Here is a 3150-nt window from a genome sequence, read left to right as displayed (position 1 = left end):
ACTAATACATGGGCTGACAGATAGGCTAGCAGACAGGCTAACACACAGGCTATCAGACGGACTAATACATGGGCTAACAGATAGGCTAGCAGACAGGCTAACACACAGGCTATCAGACGGACTAATACATGGGCTGACAGATAGGCTAGCAGACAGGCTAACACACGGGCTAACAGATGGACTAATACATGGGCTAACAGATAGGCTAGCAGACAGGCTAACACACAGGCTATCAGACGGACTAATACATGGGCTAACAGATAGGCTAGCAGACAGGCTAACAGATAGGCTAGCAGACAGTAGACAGTAGTAAAGTACATTATGATATAGAATGTTTTGTCAAAACTTCAGAACGAGTTTGGCGCCAAACTTTTGATTCAGTCTCACTTTTTAGTTATTTATTTTATTAAGCTGACTGCACACACACACACACACACACTGTTTACAACATATTAATGACTCAGTGTGTGTGTGGGGGGGGTGTGTGTGTGTGTGTGTGTGTGTGTGTGGGGGGGTGTGTGTGTGTGTGTGGGGGGGTGTGTGTGTGTGTGTGTGTGTGTGTGTGTGTGTGTGTGTGTGTGTACGACAGGACCAGACAACACATTCCTGCCCTCAAACTTTTTAATTCCTGGTTTCAACTTTCACATTTAGCTGAAGTAAGTGTGTGTGTGTGTGTGTGTGTGTGTGTGTGTGTGTGTGTGTGTGTGTGTGTGTGTGTGTGTGTGTGTGTGTGTGTGTGTGTGTGTGTACGACAGGACCAGACAACACATTCCTGCCCTCAAACTTTTTAATTCCTGGTTTCAACTTTCACATTTAGCTGAAGTAAGTGTGTGTGTGTGTGTGTGTGTGTGTGTGTGTGTGTGTGTGTGTGTGTGTGTGTGTGTGTGTGTGTGTGTGTGTGTGTGTGTGTGTGTGTGTGTGTGTGTGTGTACGACAGGACCAGACAACACATTCCTGCCCTCAAACTTTTTAATTCCTGGTTTCAACTTTCACATTTAGCTGAAGTAAGTGTGTGTGTGTGTGTGTGTGTGTGTGTGTGTGTGTGTGTGTGTGTGTGTGTGTGTGTGTGTGTGTGTGTGTGTGTGTGTGTCACAGCAAACATGAGCCGTTGTAAACATGTGTTTTAAACTTCATGTTCTTCTGAACGAGGTCGGGTTTGTTTTCGCTCTCGTTGAATCTCAGCGGTGTCAAATTTCTCTTTTCACTGAACAAAATGTTCTTTTTCAGGTGTTTACGTTCAGCTCTGCTGGTTTCTATGGCAACAACAACGTTTTATTTTATCTAGCAGGGTTAGCTGACTGTTGCTAATAAAGTTAGCAGTGTTAGCGAGCTGTTCCTAATAAAGTTAGCAGTGTTAGCGGACTGTTTCTTATAAAGTTAGTAGTGTTACCAGACTGTTTCTAATAACGTCAGCAGTGTTAGCGAACTATTGCTTATAAAGTTAGCAGTGTTAGTGGGCTGTTGCTAATAAAATTAGCAGTGTTAGTAGACTGTTGCTAATAAAGTTAGCAGTGTTAGCAGCCTGTCTCAGTGTAAGTGGACTGTTGCTGATAAAGTTAGCAGTGTTAGCAGCCTGTCTCAGTGTAAGTGGACTGTTGCTAATAATGTTAGCAGTGTTAGCTCAATGTTGCTAATAAAGTTAGCAGTATTAGTGGACTGTTGCTGATAAAGTTAGCAGTGTTAGCGAACTGTTCCTAATAAAGTTAGCAGTGTTCGCGGACTGTTGCTAATAAAGTAAGCAGTGTTAGCGGCCTGTCTCTAACAGTGTTAGTGGACTGTTGCTAATAAAGTTAGCAGGGTTATTGGAAGTGTGCTAATAAAGTTGACAGTGTTAGCGGACTGTTGCTAATAAAGTTAGCAGTGTTAGCAGACTGTTGCTAATACAGTTAGCAGTGTTAGCGGAATGTTGACTGGTGTTAGTGGACTGTTGCTAATAAAACTAGCAGTGTTAGTGGAATGTTGCTAATAAGATCACCCCGTGTGGTGAGTTTGTGTCACTGCTGCTGTGACTTCAGTTGTTTCAGTGGAAAATTCCAGCTTCAGGAATGTTTTCAATTAAAGTTCCTGCCGTGAAATTCAAAACCCACCAACTGTGACTCAGCACTTTATTACACAGTGAGCCCACGACTGGATGACATCATGAGTGAGTGAGTGAGTGAATGAGTGAATGAGTGAATGAGTGAGTGGATGAATGTGTGAGTGAGTGAGTGAGTGAATGAATGAGTGAATGAATGAGTGAGTGAGTGAATGAATGAGTGAGTGATTGAGTGAATGGGTGAGTGAGTGATTGAGTGAATGAATGCGTGAGTGAGTGAGTGAGTGAGTGAGTGAGTGAATGAATGAGTGAATGCGTGAATGAGTGAGTGAATGAATGAGTGAATGTGTGAATGAATGAGTGAGTGTGTGAGTGGGTGAATGAATGAGTGAGTGAGTGAATGAGTGATTGAGTGAGTGAGTGAATACATATATGTATACATATGTATGTATATGTATACATATATGTATATATATATATGTATACATATATGTGTATATATATATATGTATACATATATAATGATACCATGTTTCCTCTCTGTGTATCTTCAGACTTTGGAGCAAAAATGTCCAAAAACAAACCTAACATTTTTCATTTCTATATTTATTTTAAATATGTAAATATGTAAATGAGGTCATGTTCAGTGTGCAGATTATCTGAGTTTATTCCAGATTATTAGATCAGTGTTTATCAGTTCATGACCAGAAATAAAACGTGTGTGTGTGTGTGTGTGTGTGTGTGTGTGTGTGTGTGTGTGTGTGTGTGTGTGTGTGTGTGTGTCTGTAACTCAATCTCCACAGGGATAAAAAGTTAATCTGAACACATTCAGGTGAGATTCTTTCTTTAATCCAGTCTTCAGTTTCACTGTTTTCTCGTGGGAAAGTGAAGACGAGGACACAGAGGACAGATGAGGACAGATGTGGACAGATGACAGATGAGGACAGAGGACAGAGGGCACAGAGGAGGACAGACTAGGACACAGTGGACATATGTGGACAGAGGAGGACAGATGAGGACAGATGAGGACACAGAGGACAGATGTGGACAGAGGACACAGAGGACAGATGTGGACAGAGGACAGATGAGGACAGAGGGCACAGAGGAGGACAGAC

This window comes from Microchirus variegatus (genome assembly GCF_963457635.1).
Source record: "Microchirus variegatus genome assembly, chromosome: 4".
Taxonomy (NCBI): Eukaryota; Metazoa; Chordata; class Actinopteri; order Pleuronectiformes; family Soleidae; genus Microchirus; species Microchirus variegatus.
The sequence above is the reverse complement of the archived record's forward strand: the minus strand, read 5'-3'. Positions refer to the sequence as shown.